Raw genomic sequence first — 26,199 nt, 5'->3', positions numbered from 1 at the left:
AGCTGCCCCGAGCACAAATAACGATTAAAATGAATAATTGATAATTTAAAATAGGAAGAAAAGGTCCAAAGGGGTAGGGGAAGTGGGAGGGGAAGGGGAAAGGAAATAAGGGAAAGGAAAAATTATGAGAAAAGGAAAAAATGGAAACAAAGTCTTTGTAAATAGGGAAGGGAGCACAGGGAATGGAGAAAAAATAAGAACCAAGGTACATCATGTACAGCACCCAGTGATAAATGTAAATGTATTGTATACCTAAAATATACCAATAAAAGAATTTAAGCAAAAAAATAATAATAATAAAAATAGTTGCCCTGTCTCAAATTTTTACCTTTCTTTGGGCACAAACCCTAAGATCTGGGTCAGGATAGAGACCAAAAGCCATCTCCGTGCTTCTTGATCCACGAGGACGAAGCCCACAGAGCCAGGGTAAGCAAGGGGTCTCAGCTTGGCCAATCAAATTCAAGAGTCTGAAGTTGAGAGTGAAGTGACTCCGTGCCTATTCCGTACTGAGTCTGATAAAGGGTTGTTTCCTAAAGAGAAAGTCCCTGGATTCCTGCTCTTGAAGTTCCCAGAATTCCCCTGACTTTGTCTCCCCCCAAATTTCTTCCATTCTATGAGCTATCTCAGTGAGCTTTGCATTGAGCTGTCTAGATTGTTTGGGTACTTTCAACAACAAAACAGTATTAACAAACAGTATGAACACCCCTGTTTGTTATTTACTCAATACTGTATGCATTTCCCATTTTCCCTTTCTAACACAACTTTGATTTTGTTCATTGTAACAATATTCATATTGAATATTCAATCTCCCATCATCCCTAGCAGCAAGATAATCATGTGACCCAGTCATAACCAATGAGATGAGCAGAAGTCACTGAGGATTCTTCCTGAGAACCCCCTTCGATATGTCTAGATACCAGAGACTTTTATACTTTGCCCTTTGCACTCACCTGCTTTTTTGACTTGAAGGCAGATGTGATGGAGAAAGATGGAGCCACCATCTCGTAACACTGAGATTGACAGCCACACGCTAAGGATTTAGAAGAGGAACAGAAAAAGAGCTCATCTTCAAGACGTCCTTGAATATCTGTACCTGCCCTACTTTCTGACTTCTATGTGAGAAAAGCAAATCCCATTTGGTTTAGCAGTTTGGACAAGTTTCTGAAATAAACAACTGAACATAATCCCCAAAGATGCACCACCTGTCCTTTCGTGAAGTCTATGTTTTCAACTCAAAGTACAGGGAGAGAATCTATTATGAGTTGAGGTGAGAAGGAAATAATGAAAAGTAAGGACAGGTCTGCTCTCTTGTGGCTAAAATACACAACTGCAGTATATAACCCACCCAAACAGAATAGGTGATAAACAGAAATACAGTATAATACCCCTTATCAGTGATTTTGTTTTCTGTAGTCTCAGTTACCTACAGTCACTGGTGACTGAAAATATTGAGTGGAAAATTCTATAAACAGAATTCTTAAGTTTTTAATTGCACGCCATTCTGTGCAGTGAGATGAAATTTCACACCATCTGGCCCTGAGCATTCATCATCCCTTTGTCCAGCATACCTGTGCTTGATATGCTTGCTACCCACCTCTTAGTCACTTAGTAGCTGAGTTGATTATCAAACTCTTGCTGAATCCCAGGGGATGTATTCAAGTAACCCTAATTATGATAGCCTCAAGCAGAATATTGCAGGCAGTGCAGATAGACCAAAAGAAGCCAAAAGTGCTGCTTTTAAGTGAAAAAGCGAGAGTACAGTAACATGTTTGTGAGAGACAACGTGCACGTAGCTTTTATTACAGTATATTGTTATAATTGCTCTATTTTATTAATCACTTGTTTGCCTAATTTATAAATTAAACTTTATCATAGCTATGTATGTATACCATATTATAGAAATAGTAATATCTTGAGTTTCAGGCAACCACTAGAGATTTTTGAATGTGTTTGCAGATAAGTGGGGAACTATTGTACAAACAACTACTACAGAAACAAAATAGAAAAAGATAAAATCTGACTGACAGAGGAGGGAAAATTCAACACCAAAGGTGGTAACTGATGTGGACCTTGAAGGATAATTTGATAAGAAGGGCCTACAGGCCAGGCACAGAGCATGAACAAAGACTGGTAGGCATGCTGAAGAGAGTTTCTCATCTTCTAGGACCATCTAAACATTTCCTAATAACAAAAGCTGTCATTTTAAGGGGACTTACCAGCTCCAGTGTTTGTGTATGCATTTTCTCCATAAATTCTCAGTACAAGGAAGGAAGGCAGGAAGGCCACAAAAAGCAAAGTACTTTTATCATCCCCATTCTATAAATAAAGAAATTGAAGCTGCAAGAAGTTAATTTCTCTAGCACGACAGAGCCATGGAGTGGTAGACACGGGATACCGACACAATCCCATCTAGCTCCAGAGCCCAGCCTTTTAGGCATCTTGGCTCAAATGCATGATAATGTTCTCATAAAGGACCTCACTAAAAGGCAGGAGGGGCCACTGGTACATGGAACTAGTGGAATCCAGTGGCTAAGGAGAGCACCAGAATTTTGTTTTGTTTTTGTCATTTTTTGTGAATGGGATACAGAATGGTGAGGTTCGTTTTATGAAATTGATGCATGCATTTAACATAACTTGATCATTTGGGGGAGGCCACTAAGTTTGTAGGAGCATTTTATCGACAAGACCCCAGCCTAAAAGTAACTGACCATTCAAGACTTGACATCACTGATCAGGAAGATTGAGTAAAGTATAAATTTCTTGTCAACAATCCTTGTGACCAAGGAGAATAATGCAAACAGGAGAATTTCTCAAAAAGCAGAGTCCCTGAAGACCGAGTTAGAACACAAATACTCCCAGGGGCAGAAGGGAAGCCTCATGAAGGAAAATACGCCATTAACAAGCCAGAAGGCCCTTGGAATATGGTCAGAATTGCTCAAAACCAGTGACTTCTTACCCATTCCAAATGGAATGACAATTAAAATCATTCTTCCCCTCCTTCTCCCATCATACATATTGTAGATGCAGATTACTGGAATTCAGGGCTTAAGTCACCAACATAGAATCAAAAGGAGTAAAAATCTTCTGATTCCAGCAGCATTATAAAGGCCCATTCTTTTTTTTTTTTTTTTTTTTTTTGGTACCGGGGATCAAACTCAGGTCCTTGCGCTTGCGCAGCAGGTAAAACCACTGAGCTAAATTCCCCAGCCTGGCCCACTCTTTTAAAACAACTATATCCTGTGTAAGGCATACTTTTAGATATACTGCTGAACTCACAGGAAATAAGAATAATTCATAAAGGAAGCCAACACATGTATAGCCCCACTCCCGGCATCCCAAAGTGAACCTCAACTAGAACTGTAAGCCCTTCAGCAGTGTTTTGTTTTTATAACTAAACCTTAAGTCATTAGCAAACTGGGGGTGAAGGCTAAATCTGAGTTCTATAAAATAACCCAAGGATCCTAGATAAAACTACCAGTGGTCCTCCACTGGTAGCACTCTGATTCACAGCCTCAAGTAAAACATCTCTCTCTAGGAGGCCATCTCGGACCTAAAAGAAAATCACCAGACATGCCAGGAAATAAACCATCATGACTGAGAAACATCAGGGAAAAAATGCTAATAGAGTTAGACTTCTCTCCCCCCAAGGTCTTAAGATATTAGCATTGTCAGATGGAGAACTTAAAACGACAGTATATAAAATGATTTTAAAGATAAAAAATGGAGTCAGAAGCCCATCAATAAAATACATTGTTGTTGTATATAACATTTATAATAGAAATATATACTTACTATACTTTATTATCACTGGATGAGACAAATAAAATTTAAACATCCCTAATGAAAAACTTGCATTGGAAGAGAGATCTAAAGAAATTACTTGCAATGTGAAATGGAAATAAAAATTCCCAAGTGAAAGGTTGTAAGAACAAAATTGTAAGATGCAAAACTCCTAAATTAAATATTATTATTGAGGTGATTTTTATCAATTAATCAAACATGCCTGTATGAACACAAAGTTGGTTGACAGAGTACAGAGGGAGCATTAACTATATACAGGAAAAAGTTAATGAAAATAAGTGTTTATAAAAATAATAAGCAAAATAGGCACAGAAACTTTTCAACTGGACAAAAAATATACCAAAAGCTTCTAACAAGTATTATGCTTCGTAGTAAAAGGACAGAGATTCTTGCTTTAAGGTTAGAAATAAGATTAATCGCTGCTGATTCCACATTACACAGGAGATTTTAGCTGGAAGAGCAGAACAAAAGCAAAGAAGTCTACTGTGTTCACTGAAAGATAAAGATTCAAAGGCATCCATCAGAAGTGGGCACCAGACCAGACATTGGTCTCCAGGGAGTTCTCCACTCCAAGAGGCCAGGGCTCCTCATAGAAGTGAATGACACAGTGATTCCAGGAGTCAGGCCAGACTGAGACAACAGACACCTGGAATAGTGCAGAATACCCCAGAAAGAAAGGAATGCTCAAAATAAGATGATGGCATGTCACAAGGAAATAGGAGCTAGCTCTGGGCAAGAAATCATTGCAGAAAGTAATGAATTATAAACCATGGGAAGAAAAGAAATTCATGAGTTCTTTTCTATAAAAAGTACATAGGTGAGTAAATACATCACAATACAGTAATCAGAGTCATATGCTAAGGGCTGATGAATGAATTGTAGAAGGCAAGAAGGAGCAATGAATGTTAAGTCTATAGAAATTTTGATGAGAAACAGGATATTTGCAGTTTTTACTTATTATCAATTACAAGAGAGAAAAATAAACAGTGGAGAAATCACAACAGCAATTAGGGACAGATGGACATCACAGATCTCCAGATGTGATACCCTTCAAAGTATCTGGTTCTCTGGCCAAAAATGTGTAAACTAACTACAATCATAAACCCGAAAAGAAAAACCTTCTCTTAAGAATGCATGTGCAGTAGAAGGACCCTACATACGATATGGTATCCTAGATTGGACCTCGGAACAAAAATAATCAGTAGAATAATGGTGAATCTGAATAAAGTCTATAATTCGGTTAGTAGAATCACATGTATGTCAATTACTTTCCTTCCTCTTCCTTTCTTTTCCTTTTTCCTTTCTTTTCTGATTCTGAGGATTTAACCTGGGGGTGCTCTAACCTAAACTATATGCCCAGCCCTTTTTTATTCAATTTTATTTTGAGACAGGGTCTTGTTAAGTTGCCCACACTGACCTCAAACACATGCTCCCATGCCTTAGCCTCTTGAGTAGCTAGGATCACAGGTATGCCCCACCATCCCCTCTGAATTCCTTAGTTTTGACACATGTCAAAGTATAGCTAAAGGATATATGAGCATTCTCTGTACTATCTTCACAACCAGTCTGTAAATCTAAAATAATTTTTTAAAGTAAAAGTTTTTTTTAAAAAAATGAGAATGGGCTGTGATTTCAAAATCACCAATGTTATTAAAGATAAGGAAAGTCTGTGAGAATGTTGCTGATTAGTCGGCTATAGAACAATAAAACTAACTCCAATACCTGACCTTAGATGGGATTCTATGCTGGTGTGATGAAATTACTATCCAAGAAATTGGGTCAAGTGCTAACACTGGAAAAGGAATTATGAAGTATATCAAAGTTAAATTCACTAATGTGGATAACTACACTGTGGTTATGTAAGAATTACCACTAAAGTATTGAGGGAGAGGGAGAAAGGGGGAAGAAGAGAGGGAGGGAGGGAGGGAGAGAAGTACAAGAAGAGAGACGTATATAAATGCTAAGACAAACAGGGAAAGATGTTACCATCTGTGTAAGGGGTACGACCTGTAATTCTGGCACTCACTACCCAAAGATGGGTCAAATTTCACTGGTTAACAGCATAGTCTTTGGCAAGATCACCGTCACTCCCGAGCCCAGCCATATGTTCTGGGGTTCCTAGGCCAACCACACTTCTGGCCAACTGGCTATAAAACCAAGGGTTCTTATTATTTCTTCCAGTTTGATAACTTGCCAGAATAACTCAGAAAACTTAGGAAAAGACTACACATACAACTATAGTTTTACTCCAAATGATACAAACCAGGACCAGCTGAATGAAGAGATGGGTAGGCAGTCTGGGAGGGCACCAGATGTGAAGCTTCCATGTCCTCGGGCCATATCAGCCTCCTGGCACACTAATGTTGGTCACTAGGCAGGAAGGCTCTCCCAAGCTTAGTGCCCAGAGTTCTTACTGGGGTTCTATTACATAGGTATAACTGATTCAGTCATGGACTGCATTATTGAACTCAATCTCCAGCCGGAAGATCAGGCTGATATTACTTGGCTTAATGTTCCAGCCATCTGATAATATGCAGGTCTTACTGGTATAGCCCATCCTCACCTTGAGCTAGCTCATTTGTATATTCTTAGGTATAGTCCAAGGGACTCGCCAGGAATAGCAAAGACAGTCCCATCACTCAGAAGACTCCAACACTGTTAAGACATAAAGGGTCCCCCAAAAGTGTCCTGCGTTCAAATGTGGAGTATTTGGAAGCTGTTTGGATCACGAGGGATCTGATTTCACGAGTGGAATAATCCACTGGTGAGATGATTTGATTGCTTTATTGGAAGGTGATAAAAACACAGGAGGCCGGGCCTTGTTGAAGGGAGTGGATGGTGGCAGATTATCTCGGCAAGGATACCTTGTCCCTGGCCCCGCCCTCTGTCCTGTCCCCCCCCCCCCCGCCTTCCTGGCTTTGTGAGGGGAGCAGCTCTCCTCTCCCACACCCTGGTGCCATGATGCTCTTCTTCTGTTAAGGTCCTCAACAGTGGCCATGGACTGAAATCTTTGAAACCATGAATACAAATAAACTTTTCTTTCTTCGAGTTGTTTATGTCAGGTATTCTGTCACAGAGATGAAAAGCTAGCACAAAGCATTTAGAATTTACCTCCCAGGAACTAGGGAAAAACACCAGCCCAATTCTTTCTTACATTACAGTATGTAAGTATACTTTGTACCGTTTATTTTGCCTTGGACTGTTTATTTTGCAGCTTTTCTGTAAATTTTCCAGAAACACATTAAAAATCTCCCCCTTCTCTCTTTTGGTACATTTATAAAATTTATCTAGGAAGAAAAAAAACACATTCTCATGATGTTGTTTATATATAAAGTCAATATCTAAGCAACAATGATCAAAACAGAATTTCAAAAAGGTTGGAGGTATAAGTCAACCCACAGGCGTCATCTCCATTTCTATACATAGACAACTGCTAGAAAATTGTTAAGAATCCCATTCATAATAGCAACATATATATATATATATATATATATATATATACAGCATTTTTTAAAGTACAAAATATGTGATAAGATTTTTTAAAAGTTTATGAATCACTGAAGACTAAAGAACATTATATGTCTTATTATAAAGATATTAGTTCTCCTCCAAATTATCCTGACAAGGCTGTTAATGTTCTCATTGTTTTTGCTTTTTAAGAGTCACTATGTTTCTGTGTGTACATGTGTGTGTAACAGGACAGGGTGATTCTTAAATTTATACAAAGGAGCAAAGAACCAAGAATTATCATAGCATCCCCTAAAAAGAATAAAGGGATTTGCTTTATCAGCAATCAGGTTTGACTATGAAGCCATAGCAACTAACACAATGTGTAATTTGGTGCAGGGCTAGACAGAGCAAATGTTAGTAATTATTGTATCAAGTAGATGATCTTGGCTACAAATAAAGAGAAAACTGTGAGTCAAATGGCTTAAACAATAATTTAATAGGAAATCTAAATGTAGAGCTATTTTTAGGATTAATTTTGTGGCTTGACAGGGCCATCAAGCAAACTGGTTTATCCCTCTATGTGCCATTCTTAGTATGGTGCCTCTGCTACTTAGGCTGGTCTTCATAGGCACAAGGTGGCTGCCTCCTAAATGTCAAGTACTGAGCTAAGTACAACGTCAGATCGATCCTTCTATGAAGTCTCAGGACTTCCCAGAATGACGCAACAGCCTAGAGACTAGGAGACTTGGTATAGTCACCTGTGAATATAGGTGGTCAAGCTCCAACTTCATCCTCATCTTCAGACATTCTTCAACCATTCTTCAACCCAGACCTGCTTCTTTATTTTATCAGGCCAGGAAAAAAATATCATTGCAAATAGATTCAGGTACCAAGAAGAGTTGAGAGTATTTGTCTAGATATCTTCTTCTCTACAAACTATACAGGAAATGAAAAACTGCAGAATTCTCGGGACCCACTGTCTACCATCAACAGTCTATTGCAGTGAGGATTTAGGCTGTTTCTTTGTAAATAACTTAATGTATGTAACTTAACTCTATGTAAATAACTTGGAATTTCCCAGGAAACACAGCAGTTCTGGCATCCTCATTGCACATGCAAGACACCATGGCTTCCCTGAAGAGTGCATTAGTGATGTCAACAACCCAAGGTGACTTAAGGTTAGACAGTGAAGACAGGAGTATCAGTGTGGCATAGAAAAACTTCCAGAAGAAAGAGATGAACTTGGCCATTTGGACAGAGATGAAACATCCTAGTGCTGGGGGTATGAGTGTGATAAAAACCAGATTGTTCAAAGTAGACAGTAAACCAGAGAGAGAAACAAGAAGTTAGAGGATGCCATCAACTTGCCACAGTATATGCAGCAAAGAGGACTGGACTTGAATGAAGAGTAAAGAGAAAAGGAAGGTGGTGTGGGGTGGTGGTGGATGAGGTTTTTAAACAATCTCCAAAGACTCCAGAGAGAAAATTGGGGGCATGTGATGTCATTACAATGATGAGTTTGCAAACGGGCCATTTCATTGCCTTCCAGAGTACATGGTTCTCTGCAGTATGAGGTCTGCCAGCAAAAGGGAGCCCAGCCACGAGTCCCCACCTTTCACCAAACCTTGGGGATGCAGAGGGGGTGCTCCAGAAGATAAGATGCCCCTAGAGCTTTCTCTTTAGGAACTGAACAGCCACAGATGGGCCAGGACTGCTGGCCTGTGCACCCCATTCCACCTGGGAAGGCTGAAGGCAGCTCCTGGAAACTGAGACACACTAGCTTCATTAGCTTCATCTTCTAATATACTCTGGAAAGACAGGCCTGCGAGTCCCTGGTAAAGCAAGGGATCTGAAAACTTCAGGGCAAAACTACTAAGTCTACTGTTCCCTCATTATGTTCTACAAAGTCCCAAGGGTGAAAATGTTTGAGGGACACAAGTAGTTTGGGCACAGGGGCCTAAGATAAACAGAGATAGTACTCCAAACAGAGTAGCTTTACCTCCAGGGGTTTCAAGTTGCAACTAACATGTACCTCAGAGGGCTTTCAATGGGTCGAATCTGTACTAAGCATTTTCCATGTTTTCGCACTTCGTTCTCAGAATAACTGAGTGAAGAGCTGCTATTAATATTCCTATGGTCCAGGCAAGGAAACTAAAGCACAAAGAGGTTAAGTAACTGGTCAGGGTCACACATCCAGTAATTGGTAGTGAGACTTAACCCCAGCTCCTCATTACTGTGTTATACAGGGTCCTCGGTAAGATTTCCTCTGATGGAAGGGTTTGCTGCAAGGACACAGTAGAGGATTTATCTAGGATGCCCGAGTCATAGACAGCAACCTTAAGACTGACATCCCAGGGCTTACCAAACTCTCTGAGTCACAGCTGCTCTGCAGTTCACTCTGCCATCTGTTAGAACGAGGAGACTATTAAATACTGACCTCCTGTGGCTCAGGCAGGCTTTGTGAGTTTTTAAGGATTTAATATCTGAAAATCACCTCCTCTGATTACACTGGGGACGCTGCTGTGACCCTCGTGTGGACACCATTCTTCTTCTCTTTCATGCACCCAGAGCCCATGAAGGAGTGGGGACCTCATCCAGCCCTGCTCCCCTCGAGCCCAGCATCAGAGTGGGAGAAAGGCAGGGCTGGCAGAGTAAACCGGAGAAGTGCTGAGAAAGGCCAGGACAGGCACAAAGGACTGTTATCTTTCACACGAAAGAAGGCAATGGTTTGTCTCCCAGAGAAGCACTGTTTGCTTTTATGAGACCATGGAAAACAACTATTTTTTTTCTACCTTGCCTGTCAAGATAACTCTTGTACATTTTATGTTTGATGGCAGTCTATCTCCACAGCTTCAGGTTTTGGCAACCAGCCTCTTCCTTACAATAAAAATTAAAATTATCCAAAATGAGGTAACCATGCCATGGTATGGTCTGGCTTCGTTTTCTTTTTCAGAAGTGGGCAGGAAGCTAAGTAATTAATTATTATTCCAAAAGCGGAAGAGAAGCTGTATCACCCGGGAAACTGCTAAAGAACATGGAGTCCTTTCTCAACCAGGATTTGTTCAGAAACAATCTCCACTCTGGGAGACAAAGCCTGGGAAGAAAATACATTGCTGTTAAGATATTTTACATTTATAAATGTTTTCAATACTTAAATTACTTACAGTGTCTGTAATGCAGCAAGAATCTAAAATAAACATGGGAATAACATAGGGATGGTAGGCACCTAGTTATCTTTTTCTGTACATTTGAAATATCTCATAATTTTGAAAACCCAAATTTCTCAGAGAGATGACCAGCTGGCAGGGAGTTAAAAGGACTAGATATCCTGAATGGGCCCTGATTTCTGTGATGTAAATAGCTTTTTTATTTGAAGTTGCACAAGATTAAGGCAATGAGCAAAACACTTAATTTCCATGTTTGTTCAATAATTCATTTGTAGAGCTCCTCGTAGACCTGACAGATGTGCAGGCCCTAAGGACAGACAGGTGACCCAAGCGGATATACAGCAGTCCTTGCCTTTCTTGACTTTCTAATCTAATGAAAAGACAAAAGGCAAATGAATGGATGGTTACACATTGTAATAAACGCTCTGGGGCCAGCAAACAAAAACCGATCGTACAGATAGAAAAGAGCAGTGAGGAGGCATGGCCCTATTCCAGTAGGTGACTACGGATCCTTCTAATGAAGTTGTATTTGGCTAAGAACTGGCACACATCACTGAGGAAAGGGGCTCCAGATGAGGTCCAAGAAATAGGGAGGGACCAGACCAGGCAGGGCCTTGGACATACAAGATAGAGGTGGCATTTTATCTAAAAGAAAGATGGCAGCCAGTAAACCATCTTAGTGCAAGGGGAGGACACATTCCAGATCAGTTTGAAAAGGATCACTCTGGGTCCTGTATGTAGAACTGACTTGGGAGGAGGTCAGAGTAAAAGCAAGAATATGCATGAGAACAGGGATCTGCCACTGCAGTCCGTAAGCCCGATGGGGAGCACTGCCTGATTTTGTAAATGAAGTTTTACTGCAGTGCTGCACTCTTTTTTATATGTTGTGGCTGCTCTCATACACGGCAGTGGAGTTTATGACAGAAGGCCCTGAGCTTACAATGGTTCAGCTGATGGTGTTTCAACTTCACAGTGGGGTGAAATGATACACATTCAGCAGAAACTGTACTTAAACTTGGAATTTTAGTTTTTTTCCTGGGCTTGTAGTATGTGATCTGAAACTCTCGTGCTGCTGAGTAGTGGCCGCTCCCGGTCAACTGCACAGTCAGGAAGAGTAAAGAACGGATACTCCACAGGATACTGGGTCGCTAATGTGACATTCCGTAAGTTAGGTATATTATTATCAAAAATCAAATATTTTTTCAATTAATGATGGTTTATCAGGATGTAACCTCATTTTAAGTCAGGAGTGTCTGAAGTTGTAACAGGGATCATCTGGTAAATCCAAAAGCATTATCTAGTCCTTTTCAAAAGAGTGTGCCAATTCCTGAGTTTAAAAGCTGTAAGAGTAACTAGGGTACTATACAATAATAGCTAATCAACATTTATCAAATAAAAATTATTGACCACTTACAGTGTTCTTGGGAGAAAGCCAGGTCCCTATAATCACTTCATACAACTACTATGTAAGACAAGGCTCCATTCCAGAACTCTCAATCCTGTAAGATCCATTCCCTCACACATCCAAAATCCTTCTCTTCCAATGCCTCAAACTTTACCTTCCAAATAAGCCCTCAAGCCTGTGTGAGGTCTTACCCTTTCTGCGAAGTTTTCTGGGAGTTTTACCAAGCTCTAGAGTTTTGAAATCCAACCATAAATATCTCCTGTGTGATAGGAGATATCAGACTATGGCTGATATGGTTTATATCTAGATGTCCCCCCAAGCCCCTTGTGGTCATAGATGGGGTATGGGGGTGATGGGGTTAAGGGGGAAGTATAGCTGGCTTGCTGTTGGGACATGGGGTCTGCTTGGAAGAGGTGGGCTGCTGAAAGGATTTGTCTTCCTCCCTGGCTCTTCCCTTGAGCTCTGCTTCCCTGCCACTATGCCATGAGAGGTTCTCCTCCGCCGTGCCCCAATACAGGGCCATGTTGCCTTTGGAGCGAGCAGACTATGGACTGAAACTTCTACAGACTGTGAGCCAAAATAAACCCAACTATTTTACTCCATAAAAAAGCCCTCCCAACATGGTCACTAATCTCTGAGGTAGCACTTAAGGCTGCCCAGTGAGAGGAGAGTGTCTGTAAGAGAAGTCATTCAGAGATGGACGAAGGCCCTTATAGAATCTTCCCAGGGCTAGGGGAGGGGGTTTCCTGGAACCCGCCTTTCACAGTACCTCTGTCTTTCCTCATGCAGATGCCAACAGACCCTACTGTTCTGGCTGATTTTCTGTCACGTAAAACAGAAGAAGTCCTGCCCAACATACCAGCCTTCACCAATGGGTCCCCCAGCCCTGCAAAAAGCAGACCCAACTGGGCCATTGGAGATCTCTGCACTCTTAAGAGTGGTGCCCATATGGGAGACCATGTTACCTTAGGCTGCCCCATGATGTGAAGGATTGTTGAGCCCAAGAAAAGCAACAGCAGGTCTGGGAAAATGTTCTGCCTCCTATTTGCCTAAAAATAGGACAGAGATTCACAGAGACAAAAGGTATCCTGCTCCCCTCCCTCCAACTGTGAAAACAAATGCTAACCACAGGCCACCAACCAGGACCTTCTCTGCTTGGAGATGCTTCCTGAGACAGCCACATAGTCCACTAACCAGCCCTTCTCTGTCCTGTAACCGCCTTCCTCCAATGAGATTCAAAGTACTTTTCCTTTGTCTTGTCATTTTTCTTAAAATGTACAGTGGTGCCTCGGTTCATGAACTTCTTACCACAATTCTGGTCACAAACTGAACTGTATGAGAACTGGATCAAATTTCCCCATAAGGCCAACAATGACCCTAACCACTGAATTTGCTTCAGTTCTTATCCAATTCAGTTTGCGGCCAGAATTGAGGAAAGAATTAAGTTCATGAACCAAGGTGCCACTGCTATTCTTTGTTAAGGATGCTAAAGAAATTCGAACTCCAAGCCACCCCTTTTGAGAACTACTCATTCCCTGAGCGTCTCCCTTGCATAGTTGAAATCTATATGTTAATAAATTTCTACTAGTTTTTCACTTGTCAGTCTGGCTTTTGTTAGATTCTTAGGGGTCCATTCCACTTAAGAATCGATGGGGTTTACTCTCCCCCTGTACCAGGGAAATGCACATCACAGGCACACAAGGCAGTGATACACAGGCCTCTCACACTGTCTTGGCCATTAGGGCTGCATCTGTAAACAGTGGAAGAAACCTGGCAACGGTTACCTGCAAAGCCAAGACCTCCTACCCTCTGACAGCTGTGGGGGCGCCTAGCCACTTACCTGCTGTGTGATCTTTGAACACTTCCTTGACTTCCCTACCTATAAAATGAGAAGACTGGCCTTCCTAAGCAGCATTTCCTTTCTCTGATCCCGGCATTTATCTCACTGTCAATTCTTCCATGAAAATGAACATTTTTGATCCCATCACTCTGGGGCCAAGGTGACTGTTTTCACAGGGCACTGTTTGATTTGTTCTGGAGAAGTTAATCCCTGGGCCACAGGCAGAATCAGAGTGTGCTATTTACACTCTACTTCTCCTTCCCCCCCACGCTGGGCAGCCTCTGCTCGCCAGACAGGGGTGGGCTCAGAGGATGAACATACTTGTTTTTGACCATGGTTATGTGTCCCCAGGAAAGTGCTTCTTGAAAAATGTAGCAAGGATATATGAAGATTTACACATGTTAGAGGCCAGCACGACCTGTGTGGAATTCCAAAACTGGCTGTAAACATGTTATTTTCTTCTTTGTTGTAAAAGCAACAGTTAGCTGCTTTTTGTAGGGAAAAAATAGCTGACAAAATTCTCTGGCAATGTTTGCTTGCTTCCTACCCGTATCCTCATTTTTCATGACCTCTGTCATTCATGGCGCATCACAGCTACAATACAGGTCAAGATCATCACACTGTTTCTCAGCTGAGGCACCATTAGCATTTTAAATAAATCTTCTTGGGTTTCAATATCCACTGCATTGCAAGACATTCACTGTTCCACTGAATATGGCTGAAGGCTGGATCTGAAGCCACATATTTTGACATTTAATCCTAGTGATTTTTATACAACTTACTTCATCTCTGATTACATGTGGATTTCAATTCTATAGCCCAGTGCTGTTATAAAATGAGATCCAAGTTAGTAATATTAATGCCCATTTGCATTCAATTCAGTTTCATACGGTAGTTTGCAACTTTCCCATGTTCACGGGGGTCTGCATTCCCATAAATAGCTCATCACACTTGTGTTTGTTAGTGGACAAGGGATGGCCTAACAAATCCAGAAGCAGCATTCTTGCCCATTGGTTCTCCAGGAGCAGAGAGGAGATGGCGAGAGAGTACCCTGAAGGCAGAGATCAAAAGCATTCAGCAACTCAGGAAGCTCCTTTGCTTCTAAAAATCCTAGCATTGCTGACATTTGGAGCTCTGTTCTGGTGTTTTCTTGTGAGTGTCCCCTTTTGGGAGACCCTACTAACTACAGTGGAATGAGTCTAGGTTTTTAGCAATCATAAAGTACTGTGGCTAAATCTGCTCATCTTATGCCTATTACAGCTCTTCAAATTCCATCCTGTGGCTAGATGCTAGTGGAAGAGGTAAATCGATATGCAAAGGACACTGTCTTTGAGTTAGTATTTGCGCCATACTCTCCTGCTACAGGCAACAAGGACACAGAAGTCACCTACTCAGAATCTGGCTCTGACTCCGTGTCACACTTACACGCACCTGATCCATCAACAGTGAACAGAGGTGAGAAAGGACAGAGCCTTCAGGTCTCCATGTTCTTGTGGCGTTTTCAGAGCAGTTCAGGAAGCTCTTTGAATGCATTTCCTCCTCCAAGATGCGCCTCAGACAAGCCCACAAGAGCAATGACCAAGCCATGCCCAGCCATTCTTTCTGACTTTTGAAAGACCAACCGGCCTGGAGTTGCATTTTAATAGCAAGACTCCCTGGTAACCCAGAGACTCTTTCGTCTGCATACAAATACTGAAAACAGGACAAATTGATTCAGAAGTTGAAAATGATGTACAAAGAACAAAACTAACATCCTAAATTTGAATACTACTTAAATGAAGCATTTAAAGCAATAAAAACAATTTCACAGAGATGCCAATTTATAGCTAATAACAGGTGAAACTGAATAAAAATATATGAACATCTCAAAGGAAACAATGTGATCACAGCAGAGTATTTTCTTTTTTTAAATTTGTAGCAGCCTTGTTAGGAACTCTTTGGAAGTTAATTTCCATTTAATTTATCCAAATAACCAGTGCTGGTTTCATTGTCCAAAAATACATTTTTAAAAAATGTTTCTTCATATCGTGTGGGTCACGTCAAACGAATCTAAAAGTCAGCCTTTTCTTATCCTACCAAAAGAAGGTTGTGTGTGGACTTCCAATCCCTAAAGCTGACTTTCTACTTTTGAGAATCTCCCAGGGGAACCACAGAAATGCACCTGCCTCCTCTAGAAAGGCCAGCAGCTGAGCACAGGGCGATGCCCTCTCCCTCTTCCCTTCCTTTATAAAGCTGAGAGCTACTGCAAACGTTTACCCAACTCCATTCTTCAACAAATATTTGCTGCAAATGAGGAAGTAGGATATAGAAATTTATTGTGAACAGAAACAAATTTGAAAATAACCATCATTCATGGAGGGACACCCTAAAAAAGTGATTATCTGGCCTGACTTAACGTTAGTCAGAACTATTTTAAATTACTTTGCGTGTAAATATCTGTTATGCTCAAAGGAAAGTGTAAAACCCAAAGGGAAATGTTCAGGAGTGATTGAGTTATAAATCTGCTATCATGGTAGAGTTACCCACCAAAGAAGGGCACGAACTCCCTTCCCTACCTTCCAATCTACCTTAAATTGCTTCCTAGGAAGCACAGTGGCAAAGTAAACTTTCTGGTGGTTAAAAAAAATAAAGAGCAAAAAACTAGGGACCAAATCAAGTAACTGCATCAGACAAAAATCAGTAAGACTGACCTTCAACTCAATTATTTCCCCTCTGAGGATGATCAGTTCTCACAGCAAGGTTTTTGTGAATGCTCCGTTGGTACATTTGTAGTTTACCTAAACATGGTTCAAGCAGGATACGGCGCTTGTTTGGGGAATTGCTTGTTTTGTATTAAGGATGAAGAGCACTGAAATAAACTCAACGGGCAGTGAAGAGGATCTGGATGTGAGCCTCTGTAGGGACCATGCTGACAGAAGAGAGGCCGCTTCTGGGAAACGGTAAGAGTTGGGAAGGGGTGGCTGGATTGGGGTAAGGCAGCTCAGGGGCCTGTTAAATGCCCAGCTAGAATAGTGGCAGTGTCCTCTGGCCCCAAAGGAGCCACCTAAGGTTTTGGAGTACATGAGGCCATGCTTGCCTGGGGCTGTGATTTAGAAAGTTCCTGGAAGCTTGGTCCTCGATCAGTCTACAAGTAGAAGCGTCACAGGCAGAGAGAGGCTACAGTAAGAATACACCCAGGTGATAGTGAGGGCCCAAGCCAGACAAGCCAGCAAGGATGGGAGGGAAGGACACAAGGAAGCCTGCAAAGACAGGCAAGACAACAAGATTCTCTGCGTGGAACATACAGGCTTCCAAGCGCCACCAGGATGGGAGGGTGGAAATGGCTACTGGACAGTTGCAAATATTCAGAGAACCAGAGAAATTTCATCAAATTCCTGCCAGGCTCAGACTCCAGTAATGCTACAGTAGACCCTCAAGTTACTGGCCTGACTTACAAACAACTTGGGTTAATTAGGTTAAGGGAAGATTTAGTTGCCTTGTTATCTATAGGGTTAGGTGCCAGGTAAACATTCAGATCTCAGCTGTATTGACTTAACTTTGAATTACAACCAAGCCTTGGGAATGATTGAGTTTGTAAGTCAAGGGTCCACTGTATATATGATACTGAAACAGCAAATTCATCCACATGACCAAATGCTCCATAAACAAAAACCAAGAAAGGACAAGTGGTTCTTCGAAGCATCCCCTGTCAGCCAGACATATAAGTGTCTCCCCATAAGCCTCAGCCCTTTTCGGTTAGCACTATTTTTTCCTTACATCGGGTTCCTCAGCAACAGTGCCTGGCCAAGTGCTAGGTTGCCCCCACTAACCCATGGCCTCCCTCCCTATGTGAAGGGACTGAGCTCATGAATGCCACTGCTGAAGAGGTGTGGCCTTTCCTTGACCTCAGAGATATGCCAGCCCCTCTTTGTCACATTTGAGCACTGCTTCTTCATTCCCCTACAGAGACAATAATCTTAGTTCTCCTTCACCTTCATGGCCCCCAATTTGGGAGAAATATCTTCTTAATAAGGATTTCTAGAAAATTCAAGAGACACCAGGGTACTGCCTCATATCCAACATCAGGGAACAATGAGGTTTCTTGTCCTCCAACCTCACTCTGCTTCTTAAAACTGCAAGATACTGAGAAATGTCCTAAATGCTCATTAACTCGTAATCAGTTCATGAACTATGAATGTTCCCTGTAACTGAGCCTCACCCAACACTTAAAATCAACAAGGTGGATCTACATATGTACTTAGAAAGCAATCTGTACTTACTGTTTAATGAAGCCACAAGATGCAAACCACTGTGCGTCACACTCTATCATTCTAGCCAGGAAAGGGGGTTTCCATGCTCATGTTTGTAGCAAACAGCTCTGGAAAGGTACTGGTTTTAAATTCTGAGGTCAACTTCAGAATGCAGTGCCCAAAGGCTTGCCCCAGTCCTGTATGAGTCAAGGGAAAGGAGGAAGTTATTCCAATCTCTACTTCTGCTCGTCTATCCTATGGAAATTGATAAAATCCAGTGTTCTGTTAATGCCTCGTTACCAGGATACCATTTTTCCACTTACTCAAGAAGAGCAGAGATTACTAACCCTGTGATTTTATTCCAGTGAGGCTATTAAAAGTTGCACTTCCTGCCAACCACAGAAGTTAAGTACTGAATTATGAATGACACAATGATAATGAAATTCTCAGAATGAACTTCCATAAGTGCCAAATGAGTTTTCTCAGTACGGTGGAGAGGGTCAAGGAAAAGGAAGACAAGCATTCATAATGCGAGGACCTGATGGACTCAACCTGATTTTACAAATTAATGAGGAAGCCCCCAAAGCATCTATCTTGGAATTTACTCAAATTTCATTCAACAAATTATCACTCAGGGCCAGGAATGTACCTCAGTGGCACAGTGCCTGCCTAGCAAGCACGAGGCCCTGAGTTTCATTCCTGACACACACAAAAAAACAAAAATCCTCCAGCCTCAGTGTCATGGAGATTTTGGAATTAAATGCAATAGGAATCCTTTCCAAGGGTCCCCACTACAAATTACCTTACCTGGACGATCGTGGAATTCCCACCCAAATAAAATTCATAAGCAAACTGACCTGGGGGATCTCTCTGAGCAGCGCTCCCTATAAAAAGGGCATGGGGACTGTACCACCACTCCCAGCACAGAGGAGGAGGCTTCCTGGCCGCCTTAGCACCACTCCGAGTGGAGAGGAGGTGAGCAGTGTGGGGGCAAGCAGCACTCTCCCCCTGGTCAAAATGAAAAGACAGGTAAACAAGCTACAGAACCAGACTTCCAGATCACCTACAGCAACCCCAAAGGGAAATGAGATGGAATACTCTGATTCTCAACCACCTGGACTCCCTGAACTGGCAACAAAAGGGGATCTGGAAACAATGAAATGAGAAATAATTTCTTAGATAACAGCAGAGATTGTCCCCATAGGGCAAGACATGATTAATAAATCTAGAGAGAACACAGAAAAAATTAGAGGAGCTGAGGAACATGATGGAATCCCAACATAGGAAACAAATGGAATCCATAAAACAGATACAAACAGATTTCCAGGGGATTAAAAAATCCATTGAAAATCTATGCAGCACAGAATGAGCCAATGTGAGGACAGAATTTCACATATAGCAGATAAGACTGCAATTGGTGATGAGGAAAAGAAAATTTCTTTTTAAATTGTAAGTGACCAAGAAAAATCAATCAATCCAGCAGCTGCTAGACAATGCAAAAAAGAATGACATAAGACTGAACGGAGTCAATGAAGACACAGGAGAGAGTGCAGACAACATTAAAAAAAATCTTCACAGAAATGATGGCAGAAAACTTCCCAAGCAGGGGAAAAGATCTTGACATACAGATAAGGGAGGCATATAGGACTCCAGCTACCCTTGATCCAAAAAAAACTACACATAGGCATATAATAGTTAAGATTCCATAAACTCAACAAAAGAACAAAATTCTGCAAGCAGTTAGAGAAAAGAAACAAATCACATACAAAGGCAAACCCATCAGAATCACAACAGACTTCTCAAGGCAAACACTCAGGGCAATAAGAGCTTGGAGTGATGTATTTCAAGCCCTAAAGGAAAACAGCCTCCAACCCAGATGGATGAACCCAGATTGACTGATACAAAATTATCTCTCAAAATTGATGGTGAAATAAGATACTTTCATGACAAAGAGCACCTTAGGAACTTCATGAATATCAAACCAGCACTCCAAAAAATTTTAGACAAAATCCTAGGAAAAGACAACAAGGATAACAAACCCAGCAAGCCTAGCACAATGTATCCATCGGGTAGGACAAGAAATTAAACACAAAGGAGGAGAACCCAACAAAAAGAAAAAGTCATGACAAGGATAAGTCAATACATATCAGTTATAACCATCAATGTTAATGGTCTCAATTCACCAATCAAAAGAAATAGACTGGCAGAATGGGTCAAGAAACAAGATCCAACAATATGCTACACACAAGAAACACATGTAGTTAAAAAAGAAACTTATAGACTGAAAGTTAAAGGGTGGAAAACAATACTTCCTGTGACAGGAACCAAAAAAAAAGCAGGAGTAGCTATCCTTTTTGCAAATAAAGTGGATTTCAAACCAACACTGATTAAGAGAGACAAAGAAGGATACTACATCCTTGTAAAGGTAACAATTCAAGAGGAAGATATAACAATCATAAATATATATGCACCAAACACTAGTGTGCCCAACTATATAAAACAAATACTAATGGACATGAAAAATCATATAAACACTAATACAATAGTAGCGGGGGACTTCAATACCCCACTGTCACAAAATACTAGAACTTAATCAAACTCTTGAACAAATGAACTTAACCGATGTTTACAGAGTGGTCCACCCCACAAAATCAGAATACACATTCTTTTCAGCTGCACATGGGTCATTCTCCAATATAGACCACATACTCGCTCATAGAACATGTTTAAGTAAGTGCAAAGAAATTGAAGTTATACCCTGTGTATTATCAGGCCATAGTGTGATGAAATTGGAGATCCATAGCAAAAGAAACCACGAAAATTTCATAAACACATGGAAACTGAACAACACACTTCTGAATAACCAATGGGTCACAGAGGAAATTAAAGAAGGAATCAGACAGTTCTTCTAATTAAATGACAATGACAATACAACATATCAGAATCTATGGGACACAATGAAAGCATCTTATGAGGGAAATTCATAGCAGTGAATACGCATATTAGGAAAACAGAGCAAACCCAATTAAACAACCTGATGCGGAACCTCAAGCTTTTAAAAAAGAGAAGGACAACCCCAAAGCTCATACAAGGGAGGAAATTATAAAGATCAGAGCAGAAATCAGTGCAATGGAAACTAAGAGAATGATACAAAAAATCAATGAGGCTAAGAGTTGGTTCTTTCAAAGAATCAACAAAATTGACAAACCCTTAGCCAAACTTATCAGAAAAAGGAAAGAAAAGGCCCAAATCCATGCAATTAGGAATGAAAGAGTGAAATGACAACAGACCCAGCAGAAATCCAGAGGATCATCAATACCTACTTTGAGAACCTATGAGCCAATAAGATGGAAAACACAGAAGAAATGAACAGATTCCTAGATACATATGAATTACTAAAGTTGAACAAAGACCTAAAAATTCTAAACAACCCAATATCAATCAATGAAATTGAAAACATAATTAAAATCTTACCAACTAAGAAAAGCCCAGGTCCTGATGGCTTCACTGCTGAATTCTACAAGACATTTAGAGAGGAACTATTGCCACTACTGTTTAAACTCTTCAGTGAAACTGAAAGGAAACCAATACTCCCAAATTCATTCCCGGAAGCAAGCATCAACTTGATCCCCAAAGCAGAGAAAGACCCAACTGAAAAGGAGAACTATAGGCCAATCTCACTATTGAACCTGGATGCAAAAATCCTTAATAAGATACTGGCAAATAGAATGCAGAAGATCATCAAGAAGATCATACACCATGACCAATGGGATTCAACCCAGGGATGCATAGATGGTTCAACATATGAAAATCAATCAACATAATACACTATATCAATACAGCCAAGCACAAAAACCATATGATTATCTCCTTAGATGCAGAAAAAGCATTTGAAAAAATTCAACATGCATTTATGATAAAAAAAAAACCTGCAAAAAATTGGAATAGTTGGTCTCTACCTCAAAATGATAAGAGCCATCTATGGAAAACCAACAGCCAATATCATACTAAATGGTCAAAAACTGAAATCCTTCACACTAAAATCAGGAACAAGACAAGGATGTCCACTATCACCACTCTTGTTCAATATAGCTCTGGAAACATTAGCCATGGCAATTAGACAAGAGAAAGAAATAAAAGGAATAAAGATAGGTAATGAAGAAGTCAAATTGTCATTATTTGCAGATGACATGATACTCTATATAGAAGACCCCAAGAACGCCACCAAAAGTCTTCTAGACTTAATAACCAAATTCAGTAGAGTAGCTGGATACAAGGTCAACACACAAAAATCAATAGCTTTCCTCTACACAAACAACAGCCTTACTGAGACAGAAATAGGATGAACAATTCCTTTCACAATAGCATCCAAAAAACTGAAATACCTAGGAATCAACCTAACAAAAGAAATCAAAGTCCTCTTCTCTGAAAACTATAGCACTCTGAAAAAAGAGATTGAAGACAATATCAAAAAATGCAAAGATATCCCTTGCTGCCTGGTGGGAAGAATCAACATAGTGAAAATGGCCATACTTCCAAAACTGCTATATAGATTCAATGCAATCTCAATTGAAATCCCAGCAGCATACTTCACGGACCTTGAGAAAACAATCCAAAAATTCATTTGGAAGAAGAAGAGACTCAGAAGAGCAAAAGCAATTCTAGGCAACAGAGACATGGCAGGAATATCACAATTCCCTACTTGAAACTATAATACAAACCTACTGTGATAAAAACATCATGGTACTGGCAAAGAAAAAGACCTGAGAACCAGTGGAACAGATTAGAAGATGCAGAAACAACTCCAGACACACTCAGCTACCTCATCTTTGACAAAGGAGCCAAACACCCTCACTGGAGGAAAGATAGCCTCTTTAATAAACGGTGCTGGGAAAATTGGGTTCCAACTTGTCAAAGATTAAAACTAGACCTATATTTCTCACCATGCACTCAACTAAAGTCAAAATGGATTAAAGATCTAAATATTAAAAGAGAAACACTGAACTGGGTAGAAGAGGTTAGGTAGAACTCTTGAAGACATTGGTGTAGGAAAAGATTTTATGAACAAAACCTCAGTTGTCTGTGAACTAGCACAAACAATCAACAAATGGGATCTCTTCTTACTAAAAAGCTTCCGCACAGCAAGAGAAATCACCAACAGAGTGAAAAGACAACCCACAATGTGGGAAAAACATCTTCACCTGCTGTCCCTCAGACAAAGGTCTACTACCTAGAATCTATAAAGAACTTAAAAAAATCAGACCTCTCAAATTTAAAGACCCAATCCAAAAATGGGCATCTGAAATGAACAGACATTTCTCAAAGAAGTAGAAATACCAAAGAAACATATGAAAAAATGTTCCACATCACTGATCATTGGAGAGATGCAAATTAAAATGCTGAGATTCTACCTCACTCCAGAAAGAATGGCTGTTATCATGAAATCAACTAATAACAAATGCTGGTGGGGCTGTGGGGAAAGAGGAACCCTGCTCCCCTGCTGGTGGGACAGTAGACTGGTGCAACCACTGTGGAAATCAGTATGGAGATACCTCAAAGAACTAGGACTGGAAGTCCCATTTGACCCAGCTATTCCCTTGATGGGTATCTTCCCAAGAGAATTTTAAAAATCCATACCACAGTGATATATGTGCACCCATGTTCATAGCAGCACAATTTGTAATAGCTAAAACTTGGAAACAGCCCAAATGCCCATCACCTGGAGACTGGATAAAGCAAATGTGGTTCTTCTTTATAAAATAGGGCACTACTCAGTCATAAAAAATGAGAAATTAGAGACATTTATAGCTAAATGGATGCATATTGAGGAGATACTCTTATGTGAAATAAATAGGACACACGTGTAAATACCAAATAGTTTCTCTACTGTGAGAAACTGACAGTGTAAATAAGGACTAAAAGGTATAATGCATAATATGAAATAGGAAGAAAAGGGCCAAATGGAAATGGGAAGTGGGAGGGGTAGGGGAAAGGAAAGAAGGAAATGGAACTAATATGAGAAAATGGAAACAAAGTCTTTGTAAATAGGGAGGGATGGAGGGGTTGACGGGAGGGCAGGGGAGTGGGGAAAAAAATAAGAACCAAGAGAGACTATGTAAAGGTGCAAATTTCCAATGATGAATGTCATTATATTGTATACCTAAAATGCACGAATAATATTAAATTTTTTAAAAAGAGGCCATGGGGAATCTGTGAGTCCCTGTGTCACGAGAGCCCACCAGGTGCCCCTCATTTAAAGGCACAAAGTAATACTGCACCACCTAGGATTGGTTGCAGGTGGGGAGGCTGAATTCTGAGCCCAGGCTCTGATCATAGCTACCCCACCCCAATAAGTCATACTTGTGCCCTAGCAGCATCTAGAAAGTTGTTAGAAATGCAGAATCATGAACCCAACCTCAGAGCTACAGAATCAGTGTCTGTGGGTGATTCATAGGCACACACAATCTGAACAGTGCTGATGCTGTGTAGCAGGAATAAGAAATGTTTGCTGCATAGAATGTGTACACAGAAATAACCAGGAAAGAGGAATCTTACCCTTTTCAGCTTAGCCTTGAAAAATGTTCAAAACTGTCCATTTTCTCAAACCTTGGCGTGGCATTGGTGCTTTAGGAAAATATTCCTTCAGAGAGGGAAGGCACCCCCAGTTGACGCTGGGCTCCACTGAAGGCTCTGCTCTCAGCTGGCTCACTAACTCCTCCTCCTTCCTTCCTGTTATAAGCCCTGGTCATTATTCTTAACTTAAAATACCAGGGTAAAAGTCTCCTGAAAGCTCAAGTACCCAGCTGGGGAAGTTCCTCAGTGATCGAGTGCTTGCCTAGCACGTGCCAAGGCCCTGGATTTTTTTCCCCAGCACTGAAAAAGATCAAATACCCCAAATTATATTTATTTTTTCTTCATTTTTTTCTATTAGTATGTGTTTGTAGTACATAATGATTACAATCCTCATGGGGAGTTGGTACACATACATACCCTGTCTCAGTTCTTTTTTCCTCCACTTCCCCTCTCCTCCTTCCCCTCTCCCTCTATCTCTTGGTCCCTTCCCTATTTGCAAAAGATCTCCCATACTTCCTATTATCTATCTTTTATCTTGATCTTTATTTATACCCAAATTATGTGTAAATACAAATTACAATCCCCTGACACATTATCTTTCTGTTTCTGACACTCCCATTGTCAGGAAAACTAATCACTTTCACAGAAGCTCCTACCAATCCATGTGCTTGCTAGAAATTTCTTGGTTTTGGGATCACAGGTCTGCCTTCCGAACACTTCTACTCCATAAAGCCCCACAGTGCCCTACTTAAGAGGAGCCTTCTGATTTTTAGTCTTTAATTAAGGATCACAAGTCCCTCTGATATTAAAAAAATCTTCTCATGGGGCAGGGGATTTAGCTCAGTGGTTCTGCCGCCTGCCTCGAAAGCAGAAGGCCCCGAGTTTGATCCCTGGTACCCCCCCAAAAAAAATCTCCTCATGGATTCACATCTGTTTTGAAAAGCAGAACCTACACTTAAAATCAGTATTCCAGGCATGGAAGACACAGAACTCAATCATGGGTGTTTTGTTTATTCTCTTTTCAAAGAAACCAAAGGGAAAGAACTCTGTAGTGGGATGATTTATTGAGATATTAGCTCATGTTCACTCTTTCTGTTTGTGTTACCCTATCTTCCAGGCCAGCTAGGGGAACTTTTCTGTTCCCATTCCTCTGGGAATTTCTGCTACAAAGTCAAGTGCACATTGGTCCTCATGCCAATGGTGTTCTTAGCTTCTGTGTTCCAGGATCTTCTCCTGCTTGGCCAGCTTGGGGTCAGGGTACAGTGGCAGACAAAGCAGAGAAGAGAATGCCTTTGAAGGAAGAGGAAAAAGAGGACATGCCTCGAGAATGGGAAGGAGATGGAGCTGACAAAATGGCAGAGACCTTTGTCATGTGTGCTTAGTCATGATCTGATATTGAAGAGGAGACCAGCTGTCTGAAAACCAAGCAGGCTGGATCGTAGTTACTGGGGCTTTCTCTTGGATGAATTTTCCTGGGCTTGAGTTTGGCACAAAACTAAGACATTTGTCCTTAAGGAAATGTGCTCTCCCATCTAAGGCTTCCTAGTGGAGACTTCTGTGATGGGTTGGTGATGAAGGAGGCTTTCCTCCATTTTCTGGCCACTAGTTACGTCTCTACAATTTGGATGTGATCCTAGGAGAGTAGAGGAAAGCCTTCACAGCCCACCAATTTGTAGATTCACAGTCTGATTTAGATACAATGAAGTACTTTGTATTTTTATACTTGCCCTTATT

General features: G+C 40.8%; 1 long non-coding RNA gene across 1 annotated transcript in view; it reads right to left on the bottom strand.

Moving 5' to 3' along the window:
• Window positions 1-24,593, bottom strand: part of LOC147822990 (uncharacterized) — a 48,107-nt gene extending 23,514 nt beyond the window's left edge. The window contains exons 1-2 of the long non-coding RNA XR_015444838.1: window positions 24,448-24,593; window positions 17,923-18,089 (exon numbers count right to left, since the gene is read on the bottom strand). This is a non-coding gene — a long non-coding RNA (uncharacterized LOC147822990). The remainder of the gene's footprint in view (window positions 1-17,922; window positions 18,090-24,447) is intronic.
• Between the last annotated feature and the right edge of the window lie 1,606 nt (window positions 24,594-26,199).

This window comes from Heterocephalus glaber, unplaced genomic scaffold (genome assembly GCF_053883595.1).
Source record: "Heterocephalus glaber isolate CG9 unplaced genomic scaffold, H.glaber_assembly_v1.0 deba00001606, whole genome shotgun sequence".
Lineage (NCBI taxonomy): Eukaryota > Metazoa > Chordata > Mammalia > Rodentia > Bathyergidae > Heterocephalus > Heterocephalus glaber.
This window is presented reverse-complemented; position numbering and strand designations above follow the sequence as displayed.